Source organism: Panicum hallii, chromosome 6 (assembly GCF_002211085.1).
Source record: "Panicum hallii strain FIL2 chromosome 6, PHallii_v3.1, whole genome shotgun sequence".
NCBI lineage: Eukaryota > Viridiplantae > Streptophyta > Magnoliopsida > Poales > Poaceae > Panicum > Panicum hallii.
The window spans coordinates 36,234,554-36,248,304 of record NC_038047.1 but is presented as its reverse complement, the minus strand read 5'-3'; the positions used below and the strand labels follow the sequence as shown (position 1 = coordinate 36,248,304).

At 50.3% G+C, this 13,751-nt stretch overlaps 1 non-coding gene across 1 annotated transcript; it reads right to left on the bottom strand.

Moving 5' to 3' along the window:
- Positions 1-8,017: 8,017 nt before the first annotated feature.
- Positions 8,018-8,090, bottom strand: TRNAK-CUU. Its single transcript has one exon. It is a non-coding gene; the product is annotated as a tRNA-Lys (tRNA).
- Positions 8,091-13,751: the final 5,661 nt, after the last annotated feature.

Sequence of the window (13,751 nt, the reverse complement as noted above, 5' to 3'; positions counted from 1 at the left end):
ACTACAGGGGTCTAAACAGAAGAGAAAGGACCTAAACGCGATTACTTTTGAACTGAGATGGAGTGCGGATTGAATCCGGAAAAACATAAGGGCTATTTTGCAAAGACGCCTCGGTTGACCGGTACTCCGGTTGGTTTGACTCGGGGTTAGATCTGATGAGGGCCGCTGGATCTCGATCCGACGGTGGGCGGGACGGGACGGCGCGGGAGCAGTGGTGGGGCGCCGGCGGCGGCTCGCCAGACTTCATGCGATAATGCGATTCTCGGCTCGGTTTCGGCTCGGACTTGGACGGGAAGCGAGAGCGCGATGCGGGGGACTGATCTAGGGCAAAAGGAGGCGGCGAAATTGGCCGTGGCAGCGGTGCGACGGCGAGCGGCGGCTTGGGTACTCCGGCGAGCTCGTGCGGGCACGGGAGCGCGGGAGGGAAAGAGAGAGGCGGCCGGGAAGCTTCCTCACCACGACACGGTGCTCCGGGGAGGGTCGATCGACGGCGGGCGGCAGCGGAACGGCGGCGCAGCGGCGGGCCGGAGCTCGAGCGGCAATGGTGGCTCGGCGCTAGTGTTTTGAGCGGTGGCGGCGGCTGCGGCGTGGGAGGACGAGGTGTGGGGGGTGCGGCGCTTAAATAGGAACGGCCGCGGGCGCCTAGGCGTGCGGGCCCGAGGCGGAGACGGAGAAGGCGGCGGTGATCTCGCGGGGACGAGCCGGATACGATCCGGAGTCCCGGTAGGGCGCGGGGAAGGAGACGCCCGACAGGTGGGGTCCGCGTGACAGAGAGAGGATGGGGAGGGAGCTCGGAAGAGCGGGCGCGCCGATGGGCCGGGGGAGAGGTTGGTGGGCCGCGCGTGCGGGGGAGGGAAAAAGAAAAGGAAGGAGAGAGGGCCGCGGCCGGGGGCGAGCGGGCCGCACGCGGAAGATAGAAGAGAGGGGGAGAGAAAGGACTGCTGGCTGGGCCGGGCTGCAAAAGAGAAGAAGGAGAGGGGAGAGGAACAGGCCGGCCGGGCTGGGCCCAAAGGAGAGAATAGAGAGGGAAAAGAGAGAGGGGAAACAAAGCAAATGTCTTTGAGTTTGAAAATGAAACTTGAATTCAAATCCAAATAAACTACAACAAAAAAAAAATCAATGCAAAGAGCATGAGATGCACAATCATATGACTTTTCCTATATTTATTTTTATACTTAAGGAAGAATTGTTTATCAAAAAAAATCCTATGACTCCTTTAACCTATCCTTTTATTAAATTTTTGTACATTGTAAAATTTAGGGTGTTACAGTTTAGAACTGTGAAACTCAAATCTACAACTCCAGCTAAAAAAGCTAATAATATTATAAATTTCATTTAATCGTTCAGCTCTTCCAGAATTTTGTGTTGTGACCAAACTTGCGTTCTGTATTTTTCTGAACTTTTTAACTTTCTGAGAATGATTAGTTATTTCCCTTTTGTTTCCAATTTATAATAATAAGTTCATCGGACGTATTCATTCTAACTTAATACTTGATAAAGGAATTTCCAAAAATAGTAAACCGTATTAGAAGCATACTATAATTGAGTAAACAACATCAAAAGCAGTAAACAACATCGGACCGTGCGACTTCCCGATATATATAATCCACATGTCTTCACCAAAAACACATCTTAGGGTTTTACCTCTTCTCGCTTTTACCCCGCCATCGTAGTCTTCTTCATCCCGAGCATCTGTATTCACCGGCGAACCAGAGAACAGGTCTCCAAAATCCTTGTCTTTAAGAACTCGCATCGGGAGAGGACGAGTAAGGTTTTTTTTAAAAGAGCTCTGCGCGATTGCTCAAAGGTTTCACCACGGCGCCTCTTCCGATCAACTCCGGAGCCACACTGGCTAGTGTCTTCGTCATCAACAATTGGAGCAGTTTGTCGTCGTCAACGCATCTGCTGCAGCCACGACTTTCTTGTCTGTAAACGCTCAGTGTGTAAACTGTGATTTAGTTTGTTCCTTAAATATGTATACTGAGATTTTTATTATGTTATTAATATTTTCTATTATGTTAGATCTACATATGCTAGTCTCTGTACTTATCATAATTTATTTCTTTCAAAATTTAACATTACAATTACTCAACAGAAGCTATCGTCGACAAGCAGTATTTGAGCTGACGAAACTTGGCCAGCTGAAACAGCGATTGCGTCCACCTCATGCACCGCGCCGCCCGCTTGGAACTTGAGCCTTCCTCGCTGTTCATCAGCGAACTGCATTAGAGGCATGACAGAGATAACGCGTCATTTTCAGGTAACATTGCTTCATTAACAGGAAGAACAACAGTGGCATTGGTGATCATTTGATAAACAGATCACAAGAAACTCGTAGTTGTATATGCAGAGTTTTAGGGAGGAAAAGTTTGTAATGGTAGCTCACATGCTGTCCAGGAATTTCACGGTGGTCCTTTTCTTGTCTGAACCTTAGCAAAGACGCTCTTTCCCTTACTAGCTCTTGCTTAAGAGTTCGCCGTATCAGAACAGTTCCATCAGGGCAACTGTAACATTCCATGTTAAAAACTTATGGGAATTTCTTAACAAAATTCGTGGATTTCAAAAAAATTTTTTGTGAATGGACTTGATTTGAATAGCTATTGCATCTTACTTGAATTGGATTTTCGAAATTGTTTGATTCTCTTGAGTGAGATTTGAATTTGAAAGAGCCATTCAAATTCAAATCTATTTACTAACCCTAACATCCCTAGTGGGCCGCAAGCCCACCAGCCAAACGAACCCGAGCCCAGCTGCCCTTCCTCCCTTCTTTTCTTCGCCCTGCACGCGAACCAGCCCAACGTCACCGGCCTAGCCCACCATCGCGATGCTTCTCGGCGCCGCGTCTTCCTTCGCCCGGGGCAGCTGACGGGCGGGACCCACCCGTCAGCTTTCCCCTTCCTCTCGCCCGCGCTCTCTCCCGGCTCACCTCGCCCCGCGTCGTCGCTCGCCGCCGCTCCGCGACAGGAGCCTCCAACCGCCCGCTTCCCTTTTCTCTTTTCTCCCCGGCCGCGGCCCCGCTCTCTCCTGCGTCACCTGCCATGCGCGCCCCTCTGTCCCCGCTCCGCGACAGCCCGCCGCAACCGCCCGCGCGCGCCCCCTTTTCCCCGCGCCTCGGCCACCCGCGCAGCCGAGCCCTAACCCTAGCCGCGCCGTGGAGCCGCCACGCGTCCCGGCACGGACGCCCAAAAGCTCCAGCCGCCGCCGACCCCGAGCCCTAGGGCCGTCCCATAAAACCCCACGGCCGCTTCGCCCTAAACCCTAACCGCCCGAGCCCCCGTTTCCCCTTCCGCCGTCGCACCCGAGGAGAAGTGAAGGGAGAGGAGGAGAAGGAGGAGAGGAGCCCGGAGGACGACGCCGCCCGGAGCTGCGCGAGGAGGAGGACACCGCCGCACCGGAGCTTCACCGAGCCGGCGCCCCGAACGTCTTCACCAGCGCTGCGGCTCTTCCTGCACCGCACCGACCCGCCGGCTTCGACCCGCCACCGCACCAGCCTCGTTCCCCCTTCGGCCCCTCCGGTGAGAACCACGGCCGCCACCCTTTTCCTTCCCCTGTGCTGCCGGCGAGTGCCTTGGGGCCGCCGATGAACCCCCAGTAGTAGGCCGTAGGACTCCCCTTCCCTCCGGCCGCCGTGCCGCTTTTTCCTTGCAGGAGCCCGACGCGCCGCCCTCTGTCCCGCTACCGCCGTCGCCCCCTCGCCGCCGCGTCGTGCCGCGGGCCCGGGTCGCCGGTGCTCCGCGCACGGCACGGCCACGCCGCGGCCCTGGGCAGCCAGGCTCCGCGCGCGTGCGCGCGCACCCCCGACCGAGCCCGAGCCATCCCGTGCTGTTGCCTTGGCCCAACCTGCCTCGCCACGCCCGCGCCACGGCCACGCCGTGCGCGATCACCCCGCGACGCGACCGCGACGTCGCGTTCGCGTCGCGGCCGGGTCACTGGGGCATTTCCCCGAGCACCCCTTGGGCGCCTCACCGCACGCGCCTTCGGGCGCCACCCACACGCACGCACGCACACCTTCTGTCGCACCGGATCCGGGCCACCACACCGGATCCCGCAGGGGCTGACCAGTGGGACCCAGCCGTCAGAGAAAGGGGAAGAGGACAAAGGCGGGAGCAGCCAGCGTGGAGAAAGGGAAGAAGAAGAGGAGAAGGCGGAGCGCCGGCCCAGCCAGAGGAGAAGAAGGAAAGAAAGAGGGCCCAGCCCAGGAAGGAGAGGAAGCCGGCCTGCGTTGAATCCGAGCCGAGCCAAGCCTAGCCAGCCGCACGCGTAGCCAGCCCGTTCGCCCGAGCCGGCCTGCTGAGCCGCAGGCCGAGCTGCCCCTGTGTGCCTGAGCCGAGCCGATGGGCCTCGAGCCGGCCCATCGCCTCTTTTGGCCCAAAATCGAACCGTGACCTTTTCCTTTTACCCAGCCTGACCCGTGGGGCCCATCCGTCAGCCTCGGGCTGAGGCTGACCGGTGGGGCCCGCTGACCCTTGACCGCTGACCCGCTTTGACCGTTGACCGTTGACCGTTGACCGGTCAACGTTGACCGGTCAACGCTGACGTCAGCAGGGCCCACTGCTGACGTCATCATCCAGGACCCCCTCTGCTGACGTCATGCTGACGTCAGCATGCCACGTGGCACGCCCTGGTGCTGCCACGTGTCCCTGTTTTCAGGCCTTCTTTTCTGAAAATCCTTTATTAATTTCAGAAATAGATTTTTCCTTAGGAAATTCATAATAAATTATCCGGACCTCCGAAAATTATGAAACCAGTTTCATAATTCTTCTAAAATCATGAGCCACCTGTTAGAGTAGGTTTTGTGATGATTTGGATCTTATTTGCAACCTTTTTGTGCACTTTTGCACTTTGGTCCCCACTCTTACTCGTATTTACGAATAGGACCCGTCCGCGAGGAGCTGACCGACGACCAGGACTACCCGGAGACTCAGGAGGACTTCGAGGAGACGCCAGGTTCACGCCCATCTACGAATTGAACTCCTATTAGGCATTTGCTTGTAGACATGCTATTGCTGTATGTGTATATATATATATATATATATATATCGAGATAAACCTGCATGGCCCCTTTACGACCCATACTCCTTGTCTACCCATCTTGAATTGTTTATTATATGATATGCCTTGTAAACCCTTGAAAGTGTATGTGTGGGATATGGATGGATAGTCTTGGCGTGTGTGAAGAGGTTCCTATCAGGAGTTGGTGATTAGGGCTTAGCCGGGAGTGGGCGACCTAACTCGATCGTGGATCGAGGGCTTGGGGTGTGTATCTTGGCACACCCTACGGAGTACCTGTGGCGGGTACAGTTTTGGTTACGTGTTGAGGTGTTTGGGGCACCCGTTAAGGGTGCAGTTGCGGACCACCGTGGTGGATACGCGTGTGACGAAGATGCCCGCTCCGGCAGATAAGGACCGGGTGAGAGTAACCATGACTTGTGGGACTTTGTAAGCGTGCACACCACTTACCCATTATGAGGGTGGGCCCGGTCCGGACTTAGCAAGCGCGGTACCAAGCCGGTAGGAGGATCGAGTATCGGTGCAGGGGAAGGAGGTGATGACCTCACGTTCCCCGAGACGCATGGGAGGCTTCACAGTCCCGGGGCGACCTCTCGCGGGAGGATGCGCCCAAGACCCGGGAAAGCCGGATGGTGCCGTGGCTCCTATTTCCGTTTCGTAGACCGGTGTTTCGTATACTAGTCGGCTGATCTCCGGCTAGTGTCGATTCGAGTGGGACCAGGTGTACAACCCCTGCAGGGTGAAAACTATACGTATAGCCGCGTCCTCGGTTATGGACATCCCTACTCCTCTGTTGCTCTTATTAGTTAGTGTTACTCATGATTTCTACCTCCCTCTAGAATATTGTCCTGCCAGGGGGCAGTTGAGATGCGAGGAGAGGGAGTCCTCGCATCGACTTGGTGGTGTTGGAAGGTGTGTGTGATCGGGAGTCCGGAATGCCGGAAGGGCCCGAGTCAGGAATGAAAGGAGATGTGTATTCTTATATAAATTATATTGCATGCATAGGGAAACCCCCAGCTTTACCCTTGAACTCTGTTATATCCGTAGTATAGACCACATAAAGCTTGCATACGGATGGTGACGTGAACCTATCCCAATCCTTGGGGATAGCCTGGTACGATGCAGGATCCGACCCGGAATTCGACCCCAACGACGACGGATGGTACGACTGAGGCCCGAGCTACGCTCAAGTCGCCTGTGGAGGTGGAACCCGAAGATGGAGGACGGCCGAAGACCTAGCTACCGCTATGCGCTTTCTGCCTGTTCGATTTAGCCGAAAGGCTTGTAATAAATTCCGTACTACAGATCCTCTGGATTTATGTAATAATTAAACCCGTGAATGACCTCTTATGAGTATGACTGTGATATTATGCCTGAAATGAGTTCTGTATGTGATAGCGCTTGATCCAGGGACTATCACGACGATACAGGGAGTCGGATTCCTCGATTCAGGAATCCGGTTCATTTCAGCAACTTTCTCGCAGACCATCACGAATCGCTTCCCCTGCCATCGATGGACCAGTCCAGGTCAGCGATATCTGGTTTTAATCCAAAACGGTAAGCCCATCTGTACGTTTTTTCAGTGCATCTAGAAAATTTGCGCATGCCACCAGAAAGTAATTGATGATGCATATATTTACTCATGTGTTTCGTCGATGTTATCATAAGTAAAAAGACCTGTCAAAAAGAGGTGTATAATGGAAATATACAGTATGATGCAAAAGATATTGTTCGAAAAAGAATAGTCCTACAAAACAGTGCAAATATTAGATATAGTGCGAAAAGTATCTTGGTATAAATTTTGATGTCAGGTATACATCATATAGATCGAGTACAGGAAGATCTCAGAGACACTTAGTCCCAAAATTTTCAGCTTGGATACGTAATCATACTTGACCATTCCCATAAGAGAGGAACGTAACAAACCATAAACTGTCAAAGAAAATTAAAGATTGTTGACGCCTGAGTGTAAATATCACCTGAAGTTTGTGGTTCTTGAGCAGGGGATGATCGAATGCAGGCTGCTTGTACATATCCACGCAGTCAAAAACTACACCAAATTTGTCCTATCATCCCAAACAAAAGAAGAAGATGAAATCACACGGCTAATTAATCTAGAAAGGAAAATGCATGGTATCAACATTTGTTTGTCTATGGGCAGCAAGAGATTACCTTAAAGGATTTGACGTAGGGTTTGTTGAGCAGCTTGAGCTCCCTCTCCAGGGCCATGCCGTCTTCTTCAGGGAGGCCTGATCTTCCTGCCCCAGCACTGCGTAGGAGCAGGCATCAGGGCGCGATGAAGATCAAAGCAGAGCGCCTCATTCTGACTGGGTAACTCCCTCACCACCGCACCTTGTGACATGATCGCGACGCCGTACCACACACATGTACAGACCGGCGAACTCCTCCTGGTCAGTCACGCATATGCGCTGTACAAGATTAAAACACTTCCATAGTTTGTGACTGAATCCTTTTAAGGACAGAATTAACATGGTCAGTCACGCAAAGAGTCTGCTGATTGAATGCATGGTGTGTGGTGTCCTCGTATAAAAAAGGTATGCTATCTAACTGTTGCTATGTCAGGTTTCCGAACATGCATGGATATGTTTGAAATTAAACTAAAACATCCTGGTGCTTAGGAGGGCGCGCGACGAATTGGTTGTTGGCGAGAGGAAGAAGAAAGGCCAATACTTCAGGACTGCAAGCAACGAATGACAACCTCAGGACGGCAGCTGCAGCCAGTGTAGCTGTGCAGTGCGTGGCGCCAGAGTAACTTTACAAGACTAGCTAGCTGATATGACGACGACGCCTGCAGCGGTAAAAGTGGATTTAGATTTCGCTCAGGCAAAAACTTCGCTGTCAGAAGAAAATGCGCTTGAAAACTCGAAGGCAAAACAAAATCTTCACATTCAGAAGCTATTTTTTGAAAAAATACAGACGACCACCGTGGGGCTCGAACCCACCTGTTAGAAGAAAATGCGCTTGAAATCTCGAAGGCAAAAACAAACGCCCACCGTGGGGCTCGAACCCACGACCACAAGGTTAAGAGCCTTGCGCTCTACCGACTGAGCTAGACGGGCTTGGTGGCGAAAATTTCAACCACTTTTTTAACATGGTAGGGTAAATATATTTTTATAACAAATCAGGGACATGGCATTATTGTGCAAGCAATGGGATCCGACTCATCCGAGAACGTCCTGCATCCTCCTCAACATTTTCAGACAGTGAACCCAGAATCCACCGAGCCTCTCGAACATGTCAAACAGCAGAAAGTTTTGATTGATCAAAGCTCAAGCTGATGAAGAAACTTAGTTAGCTCCTAGTGATAGTCATTCATCAATCGAATCTAACAGTATCTAGATATATATAACTAAGAACTCTCATCCTGCACCTTCTGGCCAGTAGCAGCTCATTTTCGACCAAACGTTCTCAGGGACGACATGCATCTGAACCCCATGGGAATCGGGCTGGTAGAACGATCGAACAGCTCGTGCACTGATCACCTCACGTAGCTAGCCCGGCCCAACACGCGGAGCTGCCCATGCACCCGCTCGCGGACGTTGCCCATGCACACACGACGCCGGGTCACCGCCAACGCGCCGTCAGATGCAGCGACCGCCAGAACGCCTCGCCCTCGGCGCCGCCGTCGTCTTATTATACCAGCCTCAGCCTGCACCTGCAGCCCAAACACTTTGTCCACCACCGCCAGGCATGCATGGCGGAGGATGTTCTGCGTCCTGACGTTCAGCAGGTGCTCCTTCGCCTCGACGGCATTGCCGGCGCACAGCTAAACATGCCTCGCACCAGGAAGCAGACCATCTCCTGCGCGCGCTCGTGCCCGAGAACGAGCCAACATCGACCATGAGATTCAAATTACCGAGGCTCTTTGCACAATGCAGCGCCCTCCATATTGTCGAGCAGCTGTTTCATTCATGATCTCGACGTCAGATAGTCCGTGGATCATATGACATTCCTTACATGTTTGCTCGTTGGTCCACATGTTAACAGACGATTTTTACCGCTCAGTTGGTAGAGCGCAAGGCTCTTAAACTTGTGGTCGTGGGTTCGAACCCCACGATGGGCGTTTTTTTTCACCTCTTGTCTTTTTTCTTACTTGCTTCTCCAATCTCATATTCTTCCATATTCATTTTCCTTTTTCTAGGGGCTTCCATATTCATTTCCAATAAATTAATATGTATACATTCCATAACTGTACAAGCCGTGGAAGCAATGTTGTACTGAAAGCCACCGCTAGAGCTTAGTCTACGTGTATTAGAATTCAAACTCGGCTTAAATTCCTTACAGCTCCGATCCAGAGAAAGCAAGGACTAAGTTTACATCCATAAAATTTTGTATATGAATCAAATACCGTAATCTGGAAGGAACGAGGCTGCATGTTTGTTGCCTGCTCGTGTAATTTCTAAAAGAGCACCTTTGACAAAATCCATCCTAAAGTTGGAGAATTTCTTGTTATTTACGGAATGAAACTAAAGCAATCATATTTTTCGTCTGAACCAAAAATTACACACTGAGTTTCCTGTTTTTGCTCCGCGAGCAGCAATTTTGGTCACTTCAAAAAAAAGGAGCAATTTTGGGAAATAACACCCATTTGGTTTGATGAAAAGGAGGCCTTTATCACAAGATTTCGAAATGGGGCCATTCCTTTCAATGTTTCCTCAGTGCGACATGTGGAAGAGTTCACAAAGTATGGACAAAAACTGTCTGAACAACCCCATAAATAAAATATCCACGTTTGTACAAGATGCCGTACAATCACAGTTGAATTTGAATGAAACCACACTTAACTTATGTTTGCTTGTTTTTGGATCACAATTTTTGTTATCTCTTTTGAATGGGTGAAGCCAGCAGGGTACATTTGTTTGGCCACTACTACAAATAAACAGGGTGCAAACTGCAAAGTAGCTGAGCTTCTCACTCCTCGGGGCTCATATTTGCCCTGCATGATCAGAGGTGGTACTTGATATTACAAGAACGCCTGCATACATAGCTTCAAGATATTTTTCTGCAGTGGATGCAGCTACAGCGGTTCCTACTGCCGCGGGTATATATAGCTAGGGATGGTAAAAGGGTCTAAAAGTTTAACCTAGAAATTTTGAGAATTGGGTTTAAAAGGACTGGATTCATATTTTATATATCTTTTATAAGAATAATTAAGGGTCGAGTTGGATTGTGAAGAGAATATTAGGGGTCATATCCATTACCGTCCTTAGATATAGGAGATACGGACATCTCGGTTTCTTCCATTTTATTTTACATTATAAAATTAAACAACTTTTCTTAATTCTTCAATTCATCTTGCTAAAATATAACGAATTGCTCAATTACATAGACGGTGCAGAGAGTGGCGCAGTGTTCACCTGGACGGAAACATGTTCAAATCCGGTGTGTTCCACGCAAAAAGAAAATTTGAAGCTATGCAAAAGTGCATCGCTTCATTACAGCCTGGAAGTAATTCTTGAAGATAAGCAAGTATTTCAAGTCGTGTCTGTCTGTTCCAGACAAACAAATCCTTGCGAACTCGATCGATCGCCCAGCTGATGAGCTCTGATGTTCCGTGCTGCGAAAAAGAGGAGCACTCCCAGGACGGACGCAGACAGCTAGCCTGTGTGCCCGTGTAATCGGTCATCATCGAAAGGGCAATGAATGTGCATGGTTGGGCACTCAAAGGTAACACGATGAGATCTGTGTGTTTTTGCATTGTCTGATGCATGTGAGGGAGAAGGGCCATACGCCCCTACACTCCTATCCTCTGCCTGCTCCTTTTTGGTGCCCTAGTTTGCATGGTGCAAAACCTTTTTGTTTTTGAATTACCACTGATGAAGAAACCCCCTTTTCTGGCTTGAATTATTGGGCCATTTTCGTTTTTAGAGCCAGTGTCGTGGTGGACGGTGGCGCACACACTGGCACCGCGCTGCAGCCTCATCATCCCGCGTGTCAGGGGAAACCTCACTTTTACCACTCTTGTTGGCGGCCGGCCGGGCCGGGCGGCGCGCGAGACGAGGCGGCGGCGACCCTGGCCGGCCTCCGTGCCCGTCGTCTGCCATGCATTGCTGCATTTCTGAATCCCGGCTGCGTGCCTGTACGTCTCGAGTGCTAGTGCTTTTTTGTTGCTAGCTCAGCTGCTCGATCAACGCCGGCCAGATGCCGCCGGACGCTTACGAGCCATCGCAAGAAACCGACGGGACAGCGCCGCTAGCCAAGTGACGCAGACATAGCACTGGCCGGGACCAGAGCCACGGCGTTCTCTGCTGCAGGCTGCACGCAGGCCCGGCGCGGTGCGCGCCTTCCTCCAATTTTGCGCCCGGTTCGAGGCCCTGCATCCATCCGCTTTGTCCCCCCCGGAAAAGCTACTACGCTGTACGCTTCATACTGTTCTCTGTCCTGTGTTCCTCATGCCACTGCCATGGCCTTTCGCCCTTCTTTCAGAAAGCGGGGGGCAGCCGGGCACTGCCTTTACTTGTAGTATGTGCTTTGGATCTACACGGACGGGACGGCTCTATTTGCCTTACACAGATAGTGCTCCCATGTGTACAACAGTGCAAAGTGCAAGTGAAAGTCCTTACCAGAGTATCTGCAATCGAGCCTGCGTGTGAGAAATGGTGATTAAAAAAAGCAAAAGAGAAATTTAACGATAGAGAGTGCAACATCTCACGCTCCGTTTATATTCAGGTGCTAAGGATGATAGCAAGAAGACAACACTAATATATTTGGATCAAGCAGTCCTTAGCGCGGGTTCTATAACAGTAGGTTATAGATATTGCCAATTTCACAGTGGTCAATGCAAAAGCAAGTAGTAGTGAGGAGCATGGAGAGAGAAGGTGAAAGATGAAGAGACAGGTGAGGAAGTAGAGAGACAAATTGTTATTTTATTTTTTATGTGTAGCCAATAAGTTTATGAGTACATTGTCTAATGGTTCAGCCGGGTTGATTGGAATATCTTAATCACTATGGACTGCTTTTAGAGCATATTGTGGTCACTCGAGTGAAAGTGCTAAACTTTACCACTAGTCTATCCAAACTGGAATGCTAATGCATAGGCTAAACTTTAGCTAAATTCAAACTTGTGTCTAAACTTCAGCTGGGAGAGAAGAGCTAGTAGGTGTGGCTTGGGAAAAGTTCAGATTGTCACTAACTTTTCCTTTCTCCATCCTCTCCCAAGCATAAGAGGCTTCTCTTACTTATCTAGCTAAAATTTAACCATGGACCTAAACATACCCGTGCTAAAGTTTAGCTGCGATGTTGGCTCTGTCGGTGTTTTACCGGCTGCCCACCGAGGGATATACCCAAGGTGGTAAGTTTTGGGTGAGGAGACGCCGAGATCACAAACTCGAAGGTGCAAGGAACACAAAGGTTAGACAGGTTCGGGCCGCAAAGCGCGTAATACCCTACGTCCTGTATGATGGTTTGTATTGCCTTTGGTGTAGTTTGATCTGTAGATCTTGTTTTGAGAGGGGTCCCTGCCCTCCCTTATATATCCGAGAGGCCAGGGTTACAAAGATACTAACCAACTCCAGCTAAGGAATCGTACCAGAACATGTCTTGCATAGATTCTTCAGTATCGGTTAGCTCTATCTCCTACTTAAACGGGATAAATAAGAGATAAACGAGATAAATAAGAGATAAGACGGACTTAATCTCTTAAACCTCTTTAAACTACGTTATGTACACAGTCCCGTGGCCCCAGGTCTGACAAGCCCCCGACCTCTTCGTAGCTGAGTACTGCAGTCTTATCGAGTACTTTCGAAGTAGTCTTCGACTTCTTCCAAAGCTTCATCCTGAAGTCCTTCTTCGAGTACTTACTTGGCTGCATCGAAGCTATGAGGTGCTCATGCACCGAATTTTGTTTCTGATATGGTGTGCGATTGAATAATCGCACTCTATATAGAGTAGCCCCCGAGCCTTCGGTTGAATCGGAGAATCAGGCTGAGGATCGCATTAGTCTATAATCCTCCTTAGCTTTCAAATAAATTAGAAAAATAAGTAGTCGATGCCACGTACCCCGCAGCCCCCGATCCTTGAATCCAAATCCTTCAAAATTAGAGATAAGGATCCAAAAACCGTGGCATGCAGGCTAGAAATGCTGACATGGTAAATTATCAATGTGATGGTACAAATGGTGGAAGTTAGATCACGAATTTGAAAAACCCCTTTTTTCGGGTCAATTGACCCTGAAAAAATGATTAATCGAATATTTAATCCAAACAGTCCACCAAATGACCCCTCATCTTCGGAATATTCCCAAAAACGGCTCTTCAACTTCGGAACAATAAAATTTTCCCCAATCGCTGGTTATTTAACCCCGTGACAACAGTGAAAAAGAACCGTGCTTCCAATCTGCAATCTGCCAAGAGCCGCAAAAATCCGCAGACAGAGCCACACGCCGCCGCCATCCTCCCGAAGAAATCCCAACCCTCCAGATCTCCCCGCCCCTCTCCCCGCAGCCCCCGAGCTACTCGTGGCGAGCGAATCCGGAGATGGCGTCCAAGAAATCAGAAGCAGAAGGGAAGAAGAAGGAGGCGCAGCCACCAACCGGGGAGTGGACACACAGTAAGTGTTCCCTCAACGATCTTAACAGACTTGTATCCGAGGGGTTGCTTCAGGACAAGAATCTTGTCAATTGGCGCCACTCTTACCATGAACCTTTCCCTATGGAAAATGTCGACGAAATCGTCACATTTTACCATTTTGCCGAACTGGGATTGGCCCTCCCCTCTTGTTCT